Here is a 22,356-nt window from a genome sequence, read left to right on the forward strand (position 1 = left end):
GGGAGGGTATGTGCTTTGGTGAGTGCTGTGAAGTGTGTAAACCTGGTGATTCACAGACCTGTACCCCTGGGGATAAAAATATATGTTTATAAAAAATAAAAAATTAAAAAAAAAAACCTTTAGTGTAATAGAGCAATTAACACAAAAAAAATTTCATATATACCTGGAAATTAAACATATGCCTTTTTATTTTTAAATTTTAAGCAACATACTCTTGATTGAACATAAAAATAGACTCAAAAGAGAAATTAGAAAATATCTCAAGACAAAAGTGAAAACAAAACATACTTTTTTGGATGCAGCAAAAGTATTACTGAATGATGTTAATAGCAATAAACACCTTAATTAAAAAAGAAGAATGATGTCAAATACAAACCTAACTTTACACCTCAAAGAAATAAAGAACTAAGCCCAAACAGATCAGAGGACATGATAAATTTTAGAGCCAAAATAAATCAAACAGAAAATACAAACAGAAAAAAAACTATTAACTATACTAAGAAAAAAAGGGAAGACTCAAAATCAGAAACCAAACAGGAAACATTACAGCCGATGTCACAGAAATTTTTTAGAAGAGGTTCTTATGAAGAATTATACACCAACAACCTGGGTAACATAAAAGAAATGGATAAGTTCCCAAAAATATGTGACCTACCAAGAATGAATTGTAAAAACCCAAAAAATCTGTACAGACCTATAATGAGTAAGAAGACTGAATCAGTAAACAAAACATCCCAAGAAAGAAAATACCATGACCTGAAGGTTCAAGGTGAATTCTAACAAATTTTAACGAATTAACACCAATCCTTCTCAAACTCTTACAAAAATTAAAAACGTGAAAAGTCTTAAACTCATTTTATAGGGACAACATTGATTATCCTCATACAAAAGCCAGATAAGGACAATACAGAAAAAAGAAAATTAGGTTCTCTATTCCTGATAAATGTAGATGCAAAAATTCTTAACAAAATATTATCCAACTGAATTCAGGTACACATTAAAAGGATCACACATCATGAGCAAGTAAGGTAACCAGGAAACACATATGAAAATTAAGCAATATAATCCACCATATTAACAGAATGAAAGATAAAAATCATATGACTACTTTAACATATCCAGAAAAGCAATTGAAAAAAGCAAATACCCATGATTAAAAAATGCTCAATAAAAAAAAAGAAGGAAATTACTTAACATAATAAAGGTCATATATACCATGCTCACAGGGCACATGTACTCACCAATGAAAACCTGAAAGTGTATTTCTCTTCTAAGATCAGGAACAAGGATGCCCCCTCTCATCACTTCTATTCACCATAGTACCAGAAGTCCTAGGCAAAAAAAATTAAGCAAGAAAAAGATATAAGTCATCCAAACCCAAATGATCTGTTTGTAGATGAGAAGCTGTCACATTATACAGAAAACCTGAAAGATTCCACCAAGCAAAACAAAAATGTCATAACTAATCAATGAAAGTGGCAGTATACAAAATCAGCATAGAAAAATCAGTTGTATTTCTATATGCTAACAAAAAAATCTGAAAAATAATTAATAATCCATTTAAAATAGTATCATAAAAATAAAACACTTAGGAATAAACTTAACCAAAGACTTCTATGCTTAAAACTATAAATCATCCATCAAAGAAACTTCAAAAGGCACAAATAAATGGGAAAGACATCCCAAGTTCATGGTTGAAAGACTTAATGTTGTCACAATGTCCACACTACCCAAAGTGACCTCTATCAAAATTCCAATGCTATTTTTCACAAAAATAGAAAAAAAATCCTAAAATTTATGTGGAATGATGAAGGACCTTGAATAGCATAAACAATCTTGAGAAAGAAGAACAAAGCTAGAAGGCTCATACTTTCTGATTTCAAAACACATTACAAAGCTACAATAACCAAAACAGTGATACTGGTCTAACAACAGACATATAGACCAGTAAAACAGAATAGAGAACCCAGCAATAAATCTCCACATACATGGTCAAATGAATTTCAGCAGTGGTGCCAAGGCTATGTATGGGACAAGGATGGTTTCTTCAAAAAATGGTGCTGATAAAACTTCATACACTTGCAAAAAAATTAAGTTGAAACTTTACCTTTTACCATACACAAAAATCAACTCAAATGAAATAAAGCCTTAAATGTTAAGATCTGAAACTGAAATTCCTAGAGAAAACAGAAGACAAGCTTCTTCAGGGTGACTTTGCAATGATTTCTTAGGTATGACGCCAAAAGCACAAGGAACAAAATCAAAAAATAGACAAATGTGATGTTAATCTAAAAACTTCTGCACAACAAAGGGTACAATAAGTAAAATGAAAGGCAACCTATGGAATGAGAAAATATTTGCAAACTATATACACAATAGAGTTAACATCCAAACATAAAAGGAACTCCTATAATTTCATAAGAAAAATAACAATAATAATCTATTTTTTAAATGACAAAGGATCTGAATACTATTTCTCTAAAGAAGATATATAAAATACCAACCAGTATTCATAAAGGTAGGTGCTTAGTATCGTTAAGCTTGAGAGAAATGCAAATCAAAATGGAATAATGACATTTTTCTAGGATGACAATTGCTAGGATGGCTATTATAAAAAACAAAAGATAATAAATGTTGAGAAGGATGTGGAGTAAAGGGAATCATTAAGTACAACTGGTGGGAATGTGAACTGGTGTAGCTACTATGGAAAACAGTAAAAAAGTTCCTCATAAGATTAAAAACAGTACTACCACGTGATGCAGCAATCCATCTTCTGGTATATATATCAAAGAATTAACATCAAGATCAACATCAATCTTGAAGAGATATTTGAATTCCCATGTTTACTGCAGCATTATTCACAAGACATGAAAGCACTTTAAATGCCCATTTGGGGATGAATGGATAAAGAAAATGGAATGGAATAGTAGTATTAGAAAAGAAGGAAATGCTCTCATATGCAACAGCAATGTCTTATCATTGGACCATCCCTAATTTCTTGGACAAATTCCAATTCCATTAAATTTTCCCCCAGTTGTATTGGCCTGAATCAAAATGTAGATATAAATTTACCCATAATTTACTATTACTAATTACTAATAATTACTAAGAATAATTTACTAATATAAATATAGAATGTTTTAAATTTTCCGTGTAATACTTGATCTGATGTTATTAAAAATTGGGCATTTCTGATCACAGGAATATTGAGGGCTGATTTTATTGAGTAACTTGCCATGACTCCTCCAAGCACCCTTAAAAAATGAGTAGTTTGGAGATCACCAACCAAAAAATAGTTTTAGTCTGTGTTTATATATAAGGCATTGCACTGAAATGTCCAAAGCTGGAATTCATTTACCATGTTTTGACTACTCTTATAGGATCCTGAAGATATCCTGTTTATTCTCAACAGCTTGGCATTTCAGTCAAAGTTGGGAATTTTATTGTGAATTTCCTCTAACAGATAGTGCATATGAATGCTTAATAAAACTGGCCAAATAGTTATCTCTGGTGAATTTCTGCTGATATTTATGCTGCTCCTGCCAGAGAAATGTCTATTTATCCTTTCTATTTGATTCCTCTTTGTATGATATTCCCCTCTAGTTTCTGACAGCTATCTTTATTTAAATAGGCTTTGCTGTGAACATTTATCAAAGATTTCTTGAAAGTTTCTATCAATCACATGCAACAGTTGCCTGTTTATATGCAATATTTGATCAAATTAAAAATTGTTAGGTTGTTACAATCTCTGCCTGTGCTTCACCTGTATATCTTCTTTCTTTCTTTCTTCCTTCCTTCCTTCCTTTCTTTTTTTATTTTTTTTAAGATTTTATTTATTTATTTGACAGGCAGAGATCACAAGTGGGCAGAGAGGCAGGCAGAGAGAGAGGAGGAAGCAGGCTCCCCGCTGAGCAGAGAGCCCGATGCGGGGCTCGATCCCAGGACCCTGGGATCATGACCTGAGCTGAAGGCAGAGGCTTTAACCCACTGAGCCACCCAGGCACCCCCCTTTCTTTCTTTCTTTCTTTCTTTCTCTTTCTTTTTTTTAAGATTTATTTGACAGACAGAGAGCGAGAATGAGAGAGGGAGCACAAGCAGGAGGAGTGGGAGAGGGAGAAGCAGGCTTCCCACTGAGCAAGGAGCCCGATGCAATGTGGGGCTTGATCCTAGGAACTGAGATCATCACCCAAACCAAAGGCAGACACTTAACGACTGAGCCACCCAGGCACCGCAACCTGTATGTCTTCTATAAAGACAGAATCTTTATTTACCAATATAGCTTAACACAGAGTCTTTCAAGAAAGCTTTCAAAAAATTTAGTGCATATTTGAATATTCCATTATCATTTTTAAATTTTTTTGACAGTTAGAAAAATGAGTCTGTGTAAAATGAAACTAAATTCTTAAATTGTGGCCTCTTCAAGGCTTATAAATGTACAAGATTGGCAAAGTGTTGGGTTGTCAGATTAAACAAATGAAAATAAACACAGCTAAATGTTAACTTAAGGATAAGTTTTAGCATAAATATGCCTCCAAATATTTCATGGGATATATTTATATTAAAGAGAAAAATAATATCTTTACTTGAAATTAGATCTCATTGAGCATCTTGGATTTTATCTGGCCACCCTACAAATTGGTATTCTGAAGTTCAGTGTGCTTGTTGCTATTTCAAAGAATAATTTCTTATTATCAACCAAAAGAATTCCTTGAAAACTTTGAGAAAGGTATCATACAGCTCAAGTAATCAGTCTTCATTTAGTTTACTGATTAGGTCTAGAACAGCCTGCCCATATACTAATTTGTAATCTAATACTGCAACCCTATCTGTTTCAGACTACTTCTGAACTGAAATTTTTCTTTACAACATTCTTATTAAAAATTAAGGCAAACGTTTAGCTCAGAATAGTCGTATTTCTGCTTTCCTGAATATAAATTTTCTTCTCTTTATCATCGAGTTTTATTCTAGTTTAAAGGCATCTTTAAATATGATCTGATTTTGTTATCTAATTTAAAATAAACCTGTTACTGTTATCAGTAGTACCCCTTCTCTTTGCCCCCCTACTTCCAGGCAAAAATAATACATGTATATATATATTTTTTTCTTTTTCCAGTTTCTCTAAGCTTTTACCTAACAAAAGACTAGTAACAAAAATTAGTGACAGCTTCTGGCAACTGAAGAATATTAACAGAATACTTAATAAACTCAATACTCATTTTGAGTGTTTTAAATGTTAGTCTTTTTCTGTAATTAAAAATAAACTTGATGTGGGTGTGTGTAGGTGCCTCAGTTGATCAAATGTCTGCCTTCAACTCAGAACATGATCCCAGGATCCTGGAACTGAGTCCCACATCAGGCTCTCTGCTCAGTGGGGAGCCTGCTTCTTCCTCTCCCTCTACTCCCTCTCTCTTCCTTCCTCTTCCTCTCCCTCTGCTGCTTTCCCTGCTTGTGCTCTCTCTGTCAAATACATAAATAAAATCTTAAAAAATAAAAAAAAAATAAACTTAATGTGAATTTTAGGAGGAAATGTTAGGCAATGCTCACCAGAAAATTTTTTTTTTTTTGAGATTTTATTTATTTGACAGAGAGAGAGAGATCACCAGTAGACAGAGAGTCAGGCAGAGAGAGAGAGGCTCCCGGCTGAGCAGAAAGCCCCAATGCAGGGCTCGATCCCAGTACCCTGAGATCATGACCAGAGCCGAAGGCAGAGGCTTAACCCACTGAGCCACCCAGGCACCACACCAGAGATGATTTTAAATCTATCTCCTTATTTAGTAAGATAAATTCAGACTTCCTGTTCTTCCTATTGTGTTTAAGTAATTTCCTTTTCCATTTTTAATACTATAGTTTTGAAATTGATAGACTTCATTTTTTAGAGCAATTGTAGGTTCACAAAAAATTGAGTGGAAATACAGAGTTTTCATATATTCCTTTACCTTCTCCAACACTTCACACACACACACACACACACACACACACACACACACATTCCCCTATTATTAACATCTTGCATTAATGGCATTAATGTGGTACATTTGTTACAATCGGTGAGCCAAAACTGATACAGTATTATTAACTACAATACGTAGTTTATATTAGACTTCATTCTTTGTATTGAGCACTCTACAGGTTTTAGTACAGAATGCCATATATTCAACATTACAGTATCATACAGAATAGCTTCACTGCCCTAAAAATTCCTTGTATTTCACCTTTTCATCCCCTTCTCCTGTTCCCTGAACCCCCTGACAACCTCTGATCTTTCTGTCTCTATGATTTTGCCTTTTCCAAAAGGTCACTTAAGTTGTAATAATAGAGTATGCAGCCTTTGAGACTGACAGCTTTGATTCAGTACTATGCAATTAAGGATCCTCCAGATCTTTTCATGGAGAAAGAAAGATAGCTCCTTTCTTTTTATTGCTGAATAATACTCCATTGTAAGGATGTACCAAAATTTATCATTTCTTGAGACATTTTGAGTGCTTCCAAAGTTTGGCAATTGTGAATAAGTCTTCTATAAACATTTAGGTGCAGGTTTTTGTGTGAACACAGAATATTACCAATGATTTTAGATTTTTCCATGTCTTACCTGGAAGTCAAATTCATTTATGTTATGATCACCATTACATGATGGTTGATGTACAATTATCATCTCTATCAGTTCTTGTTTGCCTGTCAGGACAAGGGCTAATTCAGAGGATTATAGTATCCCTCTCTGTGACTCCACAGGCATTGTACTGTTTTTGGTTTCTCTATCAGTCTTATAATGTAATGGAGTAGCTCTACACTGCAGTTATCATGGCAAAATAAAAAGTGTTGGAATCTTTATTGGGGAGGGGAGAATAGTAGATGGAATGGTTTGTGAATAGTCTCACTTGAGATGAACAATATCTCCTCTCAAAAGTCTTCAATATTATCCTTAGTTGAGTTGGTACATCACACTAAACAAAAAGCTATGAATATACAATCAAGTATGTTTTCAAATACTGTATTTCATAAGGACCTATTCATTGAAGCCATATTATTTTGTATTCCTATGTGTTACATAAAGGAGCATATGAGGAAAATTAAGTCAGAATCAGACAACTGTTCAAATACTAGAATGTTCAAATGTTAGAATTATTCCTAATAAGAGCTTAAAATATGAGATAATCTCCATTTTTCATATTAAGATAATTATATACTGCATTTGTGCCTTTTGCAAACATAGCTGTAATTACCCCTGGCGTTGTACTGCTTACTGTCTTTTTTCCCCTTATTAAAGCTATTTATTTACAACAAGTGCTTTGTATGCAAACAGTATGCTGTTAACAAAAGTGAAGCCCAAATTTGTAATTAGCTACAGCTGTACATGCTGCTTCCTTTATTCAAAAGTCTTCTATTACTTTGAAGCTGGTTAGCTCATTTTATTCTTTGTGGGAACCAATCTTGGATACTAGATAAAGCCTCGTTCTCCATATGCTGAGTTCAGATCAACCATTCTTTGTTCCAGTTGGGATGGGGGTACAGCTCATAGCAATAGTTGGACTGAAGGGAGGAGAAGGAAGAGGCCTTAAGCAAACTTGTGCATATTGTATTAAATAAGTATGACTATTATACATCAGTAATTTAAACACCAAGTCAAAGTTCCAAGTCCAAGTTATATATAACTTAAATTCCAATTAAAATTAAGTGCTTCTCTTCGATCATAGAATCAAAATATGACCTGATGTTTTTTTCAATATCATTTAATCCTGTTTCATGTATAGCCCATTGATAGAATCTCATATAAATTAGCCTGGGCTCTGTGACTGGGAAGTTACCTAACCTTTCTGCTCTTCAGTTTATTCATGTATAAAATGGAGATAATAATAGCATATACTTCATTGGGTTTTAGTGAGGATTAACTGAATTAACATTAATCAAACATTTCAAATGCTGTCTAATACACAGTAAGTGATATTAGTGTTATTTTAAGATCTGGTGTATTTTAGGAGGTACTTTTTTCTATCCACTATTGATGTTATTGATCAAAGTCCACAAATATAAAGACATCTCTATTAAATTAATTAAACTGATGAGTTATAAAGAGGAAAAATTGGCCAAAAGAACAAGATATTTTCTCCAATATTTTGTTTATATATGGTTGAAAACCCTACCAAGGGAAAATGCCCTACTATTCTTTCCAAGTATTTTGGTATTTTTATAGTGCTACATTAAAAAAAAAGGAGTATATATAACTCCGTTGGCTCACTTTCAATTTACAGAAATTATCACAGAGTAATTGACACTTTTACTTTCCAATTACCATTCCAATTATGCCTTGAAAAGAGAATTACAAAAACTGGTAAGGTTGTGCTTTCACCAACGGCAGTTAAAATTTTCCTGAGATAATTCTGTTTGATATTTGACAGGTAAACATCAAAGAAAGGAGTTAAGAATAGAAAAATGGCATTATTAAAAAAGAAAGAAAGAAACTCACTCAAAAAGATTTATGTGTAAAGATCCAAAGTCAGAATTTCAAGTTATCAGTGGAATTTTTTCAGGTTAAAAGATACTTTCTAATAAGTTGGGCTTTCATAAACAACAGTATTATCTTAATTGAAAAATTTCTAAAACTCATACATATATAAATCTCAACAAAATCTTATGTTTTTTCAGGTAGAATTTACAGGGTAACATCAATTAAGACAGTCTGAGTATTTTATTTCTTTATTTTCATTGAGAAAGTCTCCTAATTTAAAATCAAGTTGACACAGGAAAAAAAAAAATCTAGGTATTATTTTAGTAACTACTCTTCTAATAACTATTAAAACTAAACTCAATATTAACTAATGACTGGGGCACCTGGGTGGCTCAGTGGGTTAAAGCCTCTGCCTTAGGCTCAGGTCATGATCCCAGGGTCCTAGGACTGACTCCCACATTGGGCTCTCTGCTCAGCAGGGAGCCTGCTTCCCTTCCTCTCTCTCTCTGCCTGCCTCTCTGCCTACTTGTGATCTGTCAAATAAATAAATAAAACCTTTAAAAAAAATTAACTAATGACCAAGAAAATATTAGTATAAAGTAGGAAAGTACTGTCAGAATTAACTAGAACATGTCCAGTTTTGCCTTTGTTAGTTCCAAGGTAAGATGGTCAAGTGAGTGCATTTTCACAAGGTGAGTGTTAACAAAGAGAGAAAGATAGATAAGATTAGAGGCGAGTGCGTCTTTGAATCCTGCCTCTGAACAATTCTGCAGTACAAACTCCCAAACAGCAGTCAAACTTATGTGGTTCCTAACTACTTCAGTTTATTAATAATGTGCTGACAAAACCTAACACCAAGCAGCAATGATGAATGACACTCACATACAAAAGCAGTAGAATCAGGCATCCATAACTTGGATTTTTTTTTTTTTTTTTTTTTTTTTTTGCAGGTAGCCAATTTTTAACACCTATTCAGAAAAGATTTCTTTTGAGAGATTAATTGGTTTCTGTATTCTTTAAAATTCAGAACTCAGTTCAGCAGTTGGTAGTTTGAATTTATTTTGCCTCCATATGACACGTAAGGCCACTATCAGTCCTGACAGAATTAACATAAAAGATACAACTCTTATAATTATCTTACCATCTCAAGTTTCCTGAGACTAGCTTGAGATCAGTTGGGCACATCATGGTACTGAGCTGGAAGTGGTCAGTGCTCAAAGCTCTAAAGACAAAAATACCTCTAGGGCCTTGGTAACCCCAATAATATCCAGCCCTTTCTTTCTTCAAAACTATTGTTGCCTGTGCCCTGATGGTGGAATGCAGAGACAACTGTGGCAAAGTCACCACAGCTCCCTTGGCTTGCCTATCACTTGCCTACTGATTCTGAATAGTTTTCCTGACAGTAACTCTTCCCTAATGTACCTTGGTCATCACACTGAACTTCCTCCTTGAATCATGCCTAAACTTGGTATGTTCTCTGAACCCTGCCTTGGGACAAATAGTTGCTTTAGTTGCACAACCTTAATAGTGGACAGCAACTATCTCAGGTGCTCATGTCTTTCTCCCTTTCTATATCCTTTATATTACGGAGACTCTAACTTGTTTTTCACCTTTCCCATCTCAAGTCAAAGCAGTTATAGAAACACTGTAACTATCTCCAGTAGTAACACCTTGGCTTCACTGCCACAGTAATTTGTCATCACATTCTTTGATACTTATTTTAAGAAGGTTTGTCTAATATCTACCTTAATAAAATTGTTTCCCTTTATTTAAATAGTTACAAGTGTGACTGAGTATTCCTACTTATGAATTGCTTATTTAAAACAAACAAACAAACTGGCAAAAAGTGGTTTTGTGTTTACCATAAAACAATTCTATCTTGGCACAAAGAAACTGTAATATTTTTGCAAGACAATCACAATAAAAAATAATGAAGAAATGTTTAAAAACTCTAATGTGATGGTTTTACTCATACTTGAAATCTTTATCTGTTAGGAGTCTCAGACTATGACCCAGACCTTAGCAAAAACAAAATAAATATTTGTCTACTTGTGACAAGCTTATTTAAAAAAAAAAAAAGACAAAGAAAAAGTAGATTAAAGACAATATGTTTTGTTCAACTGGACTGTCATTAGAGCGAGTTGCATGGTAGTTTTCCTAAAATGGCCTACCCATACAGATTTACCTATCAGGAACTGTATACATTTAATCATGATAAAAACAAGTTATACTGGAGTCAAAAAGCTGAAGAACCAGTATCAGGGCCAGCTGCAATTATAAAAGGAAAGAGCTAAGAAAACTTAGATACCAAAAATATGAAATCACAAGTCATATAGGCATAAGGCCAGGTAAAAACCCAATGGCATACTTCCGATGTTCTAAACATAGCAAGGCCCTAAACACAACAGATGCAAAATAGAATAATACTCATCGATTTCCCACTTTCAATCTGTTAAAGAGAAAGGAGACTTATAGCTGCTTGACAATAACTCCGGTGGTCCAAAATTCAATTCCTGCCCCAAGACCTGAAAACCCATTTATTATTGTTAAAGACATTAGAAAGATGTTCGCATCTTTGACACTACTCATATTCTCCAATTTAGCCCTTTCCATATTCACTTTTTCTCTGTGACTCCTGGAATCCCTAACCCTCTGTAATTCCTAGCCCTCTGGTTCTGGACTGCTTACCATTTTGAATCTATTTAATTAAATGCAAATTAAAGGAAAAAGTAGCAGCAACTCTGTGTTAGCCCCCAAGAAAGGGTCAATATTATCTCACCAGGATCTCACCGTTGTGTGGTCATATTATTATCTAACCCTTCACAATAGCTAGTAGGCACTTCACCAGTCTCCACCATCATTTACTCTAAATCTCAGTCTACAACTTCGCCTGCTTCTTTATAGCAAAACAGAGGCCAGGAGATGAGAAATCCCTCAATATATCAATCCCTCCAGTTATTGAAAACAAATTGGAACCTCCTCTCTATTTGTGTCCTTATGACCTCCTTTTCAGGACAGATTTCTCCACCTGTCATGTGAATTTCATTTTCTCCAATCTTCATGAACATTATCATTTATCAGTTATCTCTTCCATCTCTTGAATTCCTAACATGCCATTCTCCTTCAGTAGTACTCAAACCTGGCTTCAGATTAGAGTCACTTGGAGAACTTAAAAAAACATATTTATTGCTGGATTTCACTTCCCAAGATTTCTATGTAATTGGTGGGAAGTACAGCCTGGGTATTATCATATTTAAAGGCCCTTCAGGTGATTTTGATGTACAGCTAAGACTCAAAGTTACTTAGGCTCTACTGGCTCATTTGACCTAAACATCCAAAATTATTATTATTATTTTTTTAAGATTTTATTTGAGAGAGAGAAAAGCGGTGGCAGGGGAGGGACAGAGGGACAGAGAGAGAAAGAGAAGAAGACTCCCCCTGAGCAGGAAGCCTGACCTGGGGGATGGGGAGGGGCACGTGGTCCCAGGACCCTGGGATCATGACTGAGCCTAAGGCAGATGCCTAACTGACTGAGCAACGAAGGAATCTCTGTGTTTACTTTTTAAAAGCTACTTTTCTAAATATTTGCCTCCTTCCTTTGTATATAGTTTAAGTTCTCAAAAAGATACAATCCATTTGTTTTCTTCAACAATTTGCTTTCTTTTCTCAAGCCTATATATTTGACTTCTGCTTTTAATATTCTATTGAACCTACTCCTACCAGTATCATTTTTGGCTTCTACTAAATTCAACAGAAACCATTATTTTTAATTATTCCTTCTGAATGCCGTAATATGTTTTCCTGGTTTTTCCTCTTTTATGCAACAGATACATTCTAGGGTCAGGAGATCCAGTGGTGAACAAGATAGAGTAGGTTCTTGCTCTCACAAATGTTGCATTCAACTTTGGGAAAACAGATGACAAAGGAGTAACAGATAAACAAGACTGTTGGGTAATAGGGTAACACAACTGGGTTGTTTGACAGAGAATGAGCAAGGGGAATGTGCATGAAGGATGATTTTAGGCAGATCGGTCAGAGAAGGCCTCTCTGAGTAAGTTCTGTTTGAGCTGAGAAAGGAGGCACTCCTGTCAAGAAGAGGAGTAAGTCAAAATGGCCTGGACTTGGAACACATTTGATGTCTGAAGAAGAGAAAGAAGAGTGGCGCGGCTGAAGAAGCAGAGTGATCAAGGAGCAGCATGTGGGAACAGTAGAACATAAGGAGTTCGGATTTTGTGCCAACTGTAATAGAAAACTATCGCAATGTCCTGATCAAAGCCCATGGGCCTTTCGGATTCACATCCTAAGGTGAAAGTGGTGCTTCCTTTTCTTCACAGCTCTTAAAAATAATGTTGTATGATTATCATATTATTTATTTCCCCTTCATTGTCAGCACTTCCTAAGTATTTCATCATAGACTCTCCATTCTTCTCTCAGTACACAGACTCCTTTGATAATCCCCCCTGTGGTTTTTATCTAACATTTATTTTGCTGATGACTGTCCAGGCTCTCTTTTGAGCTCCAAACCTGTTGTCTCGCTCTCAGTATACATCAGCATAGACTCAATGGTCTCCAACCAGCTTTTTTTCTTTCTGCATTCCCTAATTTAGTGAATGATACCAGCATCCAGTCAGAATCATTGCCGGTAGCCTTGGTCATTCCATACATTTAGTTGATGACATTACCACATAAAATTTCCTCATTAAAATCTTTTTTATCATTTTATTCATCTCTTTCCTCTGCTAATACCCTGCTATCTTTGCAACATTTCTCAAATGATAAACCTCAAGTGCGTGGTTTCCCTTTTTTCTAGTTTCAGCTCTGTCATATACAATCCATTTTGCTTACTGCTGCCAGATGTATATTGTAAAAAACAAACAAACAAAAACCAGATTTGATTAAAAGGGATTCATGCTTGGATATACCTGATTAAGGGAGTTCTTTTCAATGTGTCTCTATCTGTTTTTAGTGTGATAGTTTATTGAGGGATTGCTATAGACCAGTTCCTTATCTAACAGTTACATATATTTTAACCCTCTTCTCAAATTAACATTTTAGAGACAGGTTCTATTAGTTCTTCCACTTTACAAATAAGGTAACTGATGCACAGAGAGCTTGAGTAACCTGACCAAAGTACAGAGCCAGTAAGCAGCACTAGGATTTAAACTTAACCTGATTCCAAAGTTGTTGCTGACTAGATTCAAATTTATTAGTACAAGATACAAGTGTCTGCACAGCTACTCTCTGAAAACTTCCCGGTCTTCATTTCTCAAACATTTCCTTTATATCACATGCTCAGGCTATATTTAACATCTTATAGGTCCCTTGCTGACATCATTCTCTCATCTTCTATGCCAAGTCCTTCTGGCTGTGATCGCTCTCTTCTCCTTTGCTACCCAATTAAAGCTTTTTTGTCTCTTAAAACTGTCAAAGTCTATTTTGCCCACCTCCAGGAAATCTGCCAGTTACTGTTCTCTGTTAGTGCAGTATCAATCTGTGCCTTCCTCTGTTATAGTCACTAATCCCCTCTATGCCATTTCAATGTTTGCTTATTTATATTCCCCTTAACATTAAACATTTCTTAAGAGGAGTACCTTTTTCATTTTTATATCCCAGTAACTTGTATAATGATTGGTTCATAATGTTACATTTTTAAAATAAATTAATGTATAAATACCACCACCATCCATTGCTATATCATTACAATTCAGTTTCATGGTTATACAGTAGAGACAGTGGTTCTTAAATTTAGGGTACATAATAAAAGAATTCTGAAATATAAGATGAAACCATCCCTAAGCATAGGGAAGCTATCGAGTTGTTGACTAATATAGGCAGGAGTAATAGTTATTAAGAGACTACCATCCGGACATTGCATGTTGGAGGAAGGGACAGAGGTTAGAATCCTATGAAGGAGAAAAAGGATACATTAAATGTATACTAGACTCTACAAAAAACTTAAAAACTATCTTCTGCTATTACTATAATTACTACCTTTCTTGGGAAATAAAACCAACTAGCCACAACCATCTCATCACACTGAATTGTTTTCTTTGTTCTACCAGCCTATAGATATTTAGCTACAAATAGAAAAAAAAAAATCTGTCAATCACTTTGCCAAGTTAGAATCTTGGAACTAAACTATGATTTTTACATTTGAATAAACTGTCTAGGGAGATAGCTTTATAGAGAGAACTAGTGGGGGTTTTTTGTAGGGAAGCATTTGAAGAGTAGAGGTGTTAGAAAAGAGGACTCAAGAGTCTGAAAATTCAGCCAAAACTGAAGCTTCAACATTTAAAGAAGATTGGTACTTGGAAAGCTATTCACTAGTGCAGTGTTCCAGCTTGGAAAGGTGGAAAATAAAATGCTGTTTACAAGTTTTCTCTGGTTTGTTATATAAAATGTGTTGTGCATGTGATATCTAAATTTAAAGTAACATGATTTAAACTGCACTACGTGATGAAGAGTCCTCTGAGGTCACTAAAGCTTTGATTTTCCAGTTAGCTTATTTTATAGCTAGTGCTTTGGAAGCCATCAAGTCCATAACGAGATAGATCAATCAGATTGTTTTTATTGCTCTACTGCGTACCATACACTATACACAGCAGTATTCATTGAATCAGACTGCTTGGGAACAACAGCTTTAACCTTGAAACTAGAGCAGAGAAAATAACAGCTTCAAAATTAAATCTCCATGAATTATATATATTCTTATATAAAATTGAATTTTTAAACAGTGTCAATTGAAATCCGCTGGTAATGAACCAAGTGCAGTTATTTCAAAGAGGAATTGTGGTCAAAACATCACATGTTCACTGATTTAAAATAGCTTTCAAAACTTGATATTCAAACATCAAACTTTGCAGTGGTTCAAAAAAAACCCAAGTTTATAAAATGGCGTCAGTAATATACTATATTAAAGGTAAAGTAAAAAGAAATAGATGACCCCCAGAAGCTGCTTCACATGCCTGTGGTTTTACATTAGTTTATCCCCTTTCAAAAAAGAATCTAAGGTAAATTAAAAGAGGGAAGGCAAACCAAGCCAGTCATATAATAAATAGTACATTCATGGTATTAAACATATGCTAATGATTTTCTCCAGATTTTTGAGAAGGTTCAAAAGTTGATATTAAAAAAAAAAAATCAATAAATTGCCTGACCTACCGTCTTCCTAAGTACAAATCCTTAGCTTCCTCAATGCTCAGTTTCCTCCACAAAAACTGGATTAGCCAGGCACCTGGGTGGCTCAGTGGGTTAAGCCTCCGCCTTCAGCTCAGGTCATGATGGCAGGGTCCTTGGATCAAGCCCCGCATCGGGCTCTCTGCTCAGCAGGGAGCCTGCTTCCCCCTCTCTCTGCCTGCCTCTCTGCCTACTTGTGATCTCTGTCAAATAAATAAGTAAAATCTTAAAACAAAAACAAAAAACAAAAACAAAAACAATTAGCAATCCAGGGGGATCTAGAGACATTGATGCAAGGATCACTAAGCAGAAATAGTGTATCCTCAAGACAAGGTGAGGAGTTCACATTAAAATATCTAAATAAGTATAAACAGGGTAAAATTCATATCCAAAGGAGCTGATCTATAGATTGAGGAGATGGAATGAGAGTCTGTGGAGTTGAGGAGAGGCTGAGACAGTTTCAGTTCTAAAGAATTCCTCCAAGTTGAAGCAAACATACACCCAAACTTGTCATTTAGGGAAAAGAAAAAAAAAAATTAAATCCTTGAAGTTAGCTGGTAAGGAATTAACCAGTGGCCAGTGCCTTAGAGGTAAGTTCACTGTGCAGCTCCCATCTTAGCAGGCAACTCGATGCAAATCCTGAACTAGCAAACGAGTACTTGGCTCTAAGGAGCCTGCATAAAATACACCAGTGTGGTTGAGAAACAAAATTCCAAAATACTTAGGATGTGTACGAGTAGTGTATATAATTCCAAATATAATATGAATTTGGCTCACACTAACCCAGCCATTGGGGAGGCTGAAGTTTCATGATGGTCTCTCACACCTCATCAACAAGCCTGAGGCAAACAGAGGGCTCTTACAGAGTTGCCCAGAGCACTAAACTGTCAATATTCTCCTGCCCCATCTGATACCATGTCCAGAACTAACAGTTTCTTATGATAACGTTCAGACATTCCCTAGGCTTACCTCTCAGGCTCTGTCAGGATGAATTTCACTAAGAAATAGTCTCAATATTTCAAGGCCTCAAAATTAAAACATTACTTCTAAATTGTTGATGATTAGACTGACAAGGGGTCAAAAATTATATTCAACTTGCAGATGAGATAATTTTTTTCTGCTTCATCTTCCCTTTTTTTCCTTCTCTGCCACCAGATTATAAATTCCACAAGTGCAGAGCCAGGTCTATTATATCCACCATTATACACCCATAACCTAGTAGGTGCTCATCTAATATTTATAGAATGGTAAATGCATGAAGAGATGGAAAAATGTTGCTGCTGGATTAAAAAAAATAAATAAACCTGCTCTTGAGTTTTTCAGGACAACTCTTAGGGACTCTCTTTTCCTATAGCAATGTCTTTAAAACAGCCCTTTACAACTTGGCACCAACTTGGTTTTTTGGGGTTATCTTTTGCAACATTCTTTTTATTCTTCTTGGCATTCACTGAAAATATTCAATATTTTTCTACATTAAATGTCTTTCTTACAATAAAGCAAGCACCAAATACTAGTTGAGAAAATCCTATGAATACTATTTATGATGTTATCAAATCATCTTTTTCAGTCTCCCCTGCTACTACACTGTGATTTTGTTGGATCAAAAATAGGGTCTTAAATTAATCTTTGCCTTTCTCTAAGCCTAACTCAGTATCTTCTACATGTTGGGTATTCAAAAAATATTTGTGGATTGAAAGATGAATAATAATAATTTCACTAGGTAATAGTGTTAGACAACCACGGTAATTAATAATTTGACCAAATATAAATCTATGGTTTTATTCAATACAATAGAGCTACTGATTGTGAGCTGAGACATCAGGGTCTTAAAGAAGGACCTATAGCTAGAGGCAAAACATATGGTCAAAGTCACAGAGTAATGGTGCCTAAGGAGCACTGTCTAAACAGAAGGCATCTTGTTGGCATTTTTCTTCAAACTTCTCTGAGCCTGTGGCAGTATGGCAAGAGACTGCGAGACATATTAATAAAGCTGGAAGTCTATAAGGAAGTAAATGTGACAGCTGCAATTTAAACCTGCCTTGGGGCAAAACTTAGGGATAAAAGAGCAGCATGCTTAACAAAGCTTCATATTTAAGAAAAAGTCCCCAAAAGTGCACAAAATGCACAATTGGGTAGAACTAAGTTTCATAATAGATACTTGTCTATAGAAACTGACAGAGAGTTTATGATGGAAGAAAATGGTCCATGCATTTGCTGTGACTCAGACATCATTCCTCTCTGCCCGCTTTGCTCTCAGACATGGGGTTATTGGCAACAGAGAATGCAAATCAGAAAGAGATGATGCTCACCAGAGCAAGACTCGGCTATGTTCACAAAGTAGGGAAAGGTGCTACCATGGAATGAGTTCTTCAACTGATGCTTTCTGTGATGCCTGAGTTTATTCCAGTTCAAGAAATAATTATCAACCACCTATCATGCCCCATACACTTGTTAGGGTACGGAGTCGACCACCCCTCAATTAGACAGAGAACACTCTCGATAATGCAAGTCACGCAGCAAGGTTTATTTCCAGCTAGCTGGAGTCCAAGTATCCGCCCAGCACCGCATGTTTCAACAAGGACCCCAAGCACTCAAAGCCAAGGGTTTGTATAGCATTTTCAAGGCACTTCTCCATGGCTACATACATATCTTGCGCCCCACTTTGACAGTTTAACTTTGTTTAAACTTTTGCCACTCCAGCATCACCCTGGCACCATCCTGGCAGTTAAGTGAGATTTAGGTTTAGAAGAAATTTAACTTTATTTACATTTCCTTCTGCCTCTGCCTCCTTCAGTTTTATGGTGGGGAGGGAGACCTTAGGCTTTGAGGAACTGAGCCACTTGTCTCTGGGCCATTGAAGAGATAGCCTTTTTGTTGTAAATCACCAGGACCTTTGCAAACCAAGGGAGACTCCTGTCTTGCAGGATTGTGATCTCTGCAAGTTAACTATTTGTTTTCTTTAACATCTGGTCCCTGTGGCGCCATCTCCTGACTGCCCTGGTGGTGTATGATTAAGTTGTTTCTTACGTTTTAGCTACTTTCTCTTATCTCAAGTCAAGTACTCCCTGTGGGCTGGTTAGGGACGTTCAGTAAAATGGTTTCTCAGCCTTCAGGATGGCCATTCTTATGCTAACCCACTCTTACAGTGCAAGGTGCCCTCTTTTGCTTTGCCAAGATGGCTGTACTTATGTCAGGGCTAGACTCCAGGTAGGTACAGCCTTGTTTTTCTTGGCCTTCACACCTGGAGCTGGTTTCTGGGACTTGTTTTTAAGTCCCCTGGGGGAGGGGAGCAGGGACAATAAAATAGGTCCTTACACACTGAAGCAGCTTTGTATGAGTCAAGTAGGCAAAAATAGTTAATGCAGATACTAACTTCAGCTTCAGTCCAAGCCTCAACACATTAGCTCCATGAGCTCTTTTAATAACAGTGGAAATAATAACAATAACAGTATTTGTTGAGGGGTTACTAATCACCAGATATAGTGCTAAGGGTTATATAATTTAATCCTCATAACCAACTAATGAGATAGATACTGTCATTATGATCCCCTTATAGGAATGAGGAAATTGCAGCCTAAACAGGTGAACTAATTTTCCTAATGTGACACAATTAATACATAACAAACCTGGGCTGTGAATCCATGCAATCTGACTCTACACACGAGACCTTAATCATCACTTTATATTATTTCCTAATTCATTTACAATTTCTGGTACTGTTTCCTCATCTGAAAAAAGAAAACTGATAGAAAATACTTCCTTGCTGCATTATCATGAAAATTAAAAATACTGTAATTTTAATGGCAGCAACAAGGTACACAGAAAGCATCTAGCATAGTCGTGTCACCAAATTATCTCCATTATGATTCAGTATTATATTTTTCATTGACTTTTCCGGTTCTTGAAATTTCACATACTTCATGGTTTAAACTATACAATTTAAAATTCATTTATATTATCTTTAATTTTTTTTTTTTTACTTGAGTATAGTTGAACCTCAATGTTTTATTAGCTTCAGGTATGCAACATGGAGATTCAACTTCTCTATACATTATGCTATGCTAGCAGGTGTAGTGACGATCTGTCACCACACAACATTATTACAGTACTTTGAGTATTCCCTATGCTGTACCTTTTTTTCCTGTGAATTATTCGTTCCTTAACGGGAAGCCTAAACCTTCCACTCCCTTTCACTCCTCTGGTACATCCCCCACTCATCCACCCTCTGGCAACCCCCAATTTGTTTCCTGTATTTACTGGTTAAATTCTGCCTTTTGTTAATTTTGTTTGTTATTCATTCGCTTTATTGTTTAGATTCTACATAAAACTTCCTCATATACTATTTTGCCTTACTTGCTAATATTTCCAACACATTATAACCTTCTTTCCCTACAGTTTCCCTATAGTTAATACATTTATGGGTAAACTATGACTCACAACACACACGCCACTTTAACCTCTCAAACTTATCTTCATTTCATTTATCTGTTGCCTTCTGACTGATTAGTGAGATCTGGGTTTTTGATGTGCTGAGTATTCGTTTCCTCCACTGTACAAATAAACCACCACACTCAATCTTTCCATTTGGATGGCTGTCAGAAGGTCTAAATTTGTGGAACGGGAAGGACGGGCAAATCCATTTGATGACCATGATTCATGGTCTCGGGCATGCGTAGTTTTGGGGCCAGAACCCACTGCCCCGTACCTGGCCAGGCGCCTCCTCCTAGGCAAGACTCCCTGCACTGTCAGTTTGATAGGAGTAGGGTGTATGAATCATCCAAGGAGCACTGGGGTTTATACCATCCGTCGTGTAAGCCAGAGTACTTACGGAAAAGTCTGTAATGCGGACCTTCCTTCCACACCTGGGATATCCAAGTGATTCTTACCTCAGGACGCCACCTACCAGCCTTATATAGATCTCCCGCGATCCACTGGGAGGGGAGTTCTCAGCTGCAGCACCGCAAGCCTGATTCCGCCATCCCCTGACCATCCCAGTCCATCCTCTGCCTGCCCCTCCTTTAGGACCTGCATTTCTTCCACACACTTGAGGCCACATAGCTCACCCTTGGGGGCTCCACCTGTGCCTTGCCTGTCTTCCTAGGAAACGCCACGTTCCACTAACCCAACCACACCCCAGTCTGGCCCCTGGGCTTCCCACGGTGTTCAAAAGGAAAAAGGAAAAAAATAAAAAATAAATCATACCTGAATCACCAAAAGCAGTTTGGTAATATACATGCATTTGATCTCTAGATGCCTAACTCCTACTTCTGTTAGGTTGGTTCTAATCTCCAGATGGGTAAAGGGGTCAGAGGGTCTTAAATATTACATCTTTAAGCATCCCCCTAATCCACATCTAATTAGAATACTTTTTACCCCCACATTTTGGCTTAAAAACTACATATGAAATGCTTACATTACTACTTCAATAGCTGACATATAATATATGCATTTTTTTTCTTTTGCTTATTGAGAAATTTGTCTTGTTTCTCACTGTGCTAGAAATGTCTTAGGTAAAAGTATTTTACCTAAGTATAAAAGTATATACCTAAAAGTATATTAAGAACTACAGTTCTTAATACATAACTGGTATTTAATCAATATAATTTCCTTTTTTTCCATTCTAGGTATAAAACATAGTTTTTAGTAACAAAAAAGAAAACAAAAAACCAAACAAAACAGTTCTGTTTAAAATGGCTGGCTAACCAACCAAGTATGCTTAAAACTCACATCTTTGTTTTGTCCTCACAATGTTTTTCTCACATGGAAAGCTTTTCAAATCTATTGGCATGCTTTCTAACCAGGAGTTCCTCGTATGAATCATGGTTAATTGTAAGATGCGGTTGTAAACAATCTGTATCAATTAGTTCAACAGCAAGAGCCTGTGAGAAGCTGCCATTTGCCTTCTCTGAAAATCAGTTACACATTTGGGTCCTTTTGCAAGTTCTCACTCCAGCTTGCTTTCAGTTTGAACTTCTGTCTTTCCAACATTAAAAAGTTGAGAACTGTACTTCTGAGACCCTCTTTAAATAGGCTTCTGGAGTCTAGTTCCCACCAATTAGATAGCTGAACACAATATTTGAAGGTGAAAATAACTCAGGAGCTTGCTTCCTGCCACTTTGTCGATTGCTGCTACTAAGATAGTTCACGGACATGTTCATTTTTGGTGTAGTGTTCCACGCTTAAGCCTCATGGGTAACAAAGACACCAAAGGCAGGTTGTGACAGGATTCAGCCTCCGGGTGAAGGCTTGTGGCTACCTGGGAAACGAGGAAGGTGCAGTGGTGGTGGTGTTAGTTTTCAGTACCTGGACTGGAGCTGTAGTGGGGTTTTAAACGGATCAGTTCCAGGATTGCCCTCAGATTTCACTTTACCCAGCAGCTATAGCATATATATATATCTGAGTGTCCTTGGAGGACCAACCTAAAGCTTCATTCGACTCCTCCATTTATTTTATAATTCAATTTTTAATATTAAATGAAATTCTGTTTAAAATTATAGCAGTATTTTCTGAAGCCTGAAATGATCCCTGACCGCTACAGAACTTCTCAAGTTTAATTTTTGAGTCTGTGCTGATTTTGCAGAATTAAAGACTTATTTTATAAAGCACTTTCATTTTTTATATATTTTAACACTACTCTGAAAAGCCTGAAAGGACTATTTTTCATTCAGTACTTTAGATTTGTAAGTGAAGTATCATGGATGGGTCATTATAGCAATAAATTGCCTAGTAGTCTTCTA

This window comes from Mustela nigripes, chromosome 13 (genome assembly GCF_022355385.1).
Source record: "Mustela nigripes isolate SB6536 chromosome 13, MUSNIG.SB6536, whole genome shotgun sequence".
In the NCBI taxonomy this organism is placed as follows: Eukaryota; Metazoa; Chordata; class Mammalia; order Carnivora; family Mustelidae; genus Mustela; species Mustela nigripes.